This window comes from Cryptotermes secundus, unplaced genomic scaffold, assembly GCF_002891405.2.
Source record: "Cryptotermes secundus unplaced genomic scaffold, Csec_1.0 scaffold295, whole genome shotgun sequence".
Lineage (NCBI taxonomy): Eukaryota > Metazoa > Arthropoda > Insecta > Blattodea > Kalotermitidae > Cryptotermes > Cryptotermes secundus.
Genome location: NW_019729213.1, coordinates 771,577 through 771,810, shown reverse-complemented (window position 1 = coordinate 771,810; position 234 = coordinate 771,577).

The following is a 234-nucleotide window of genomic DNA, read 5'->3' as shown; positions in this document are numbered from 1 at the left end:
TGATAGCAGTGATATACCTCGATAATTACTACAGTCAGTTTTATCACCCTTCTTGTGAACTGTTACAATAATAGACTCCTTCCACTGATCAGGCAATTTTTCCTTATGCCAAATTGAAGTAATTAGATTGTGGATCTTAGAATGTAATATTTCACTCCTGCTTGAAAAATTTCTGCTGGAAATTGATCACTACCTGGCGATTTATACCGTTTAAATTTTGCAATAGCAGTTTCA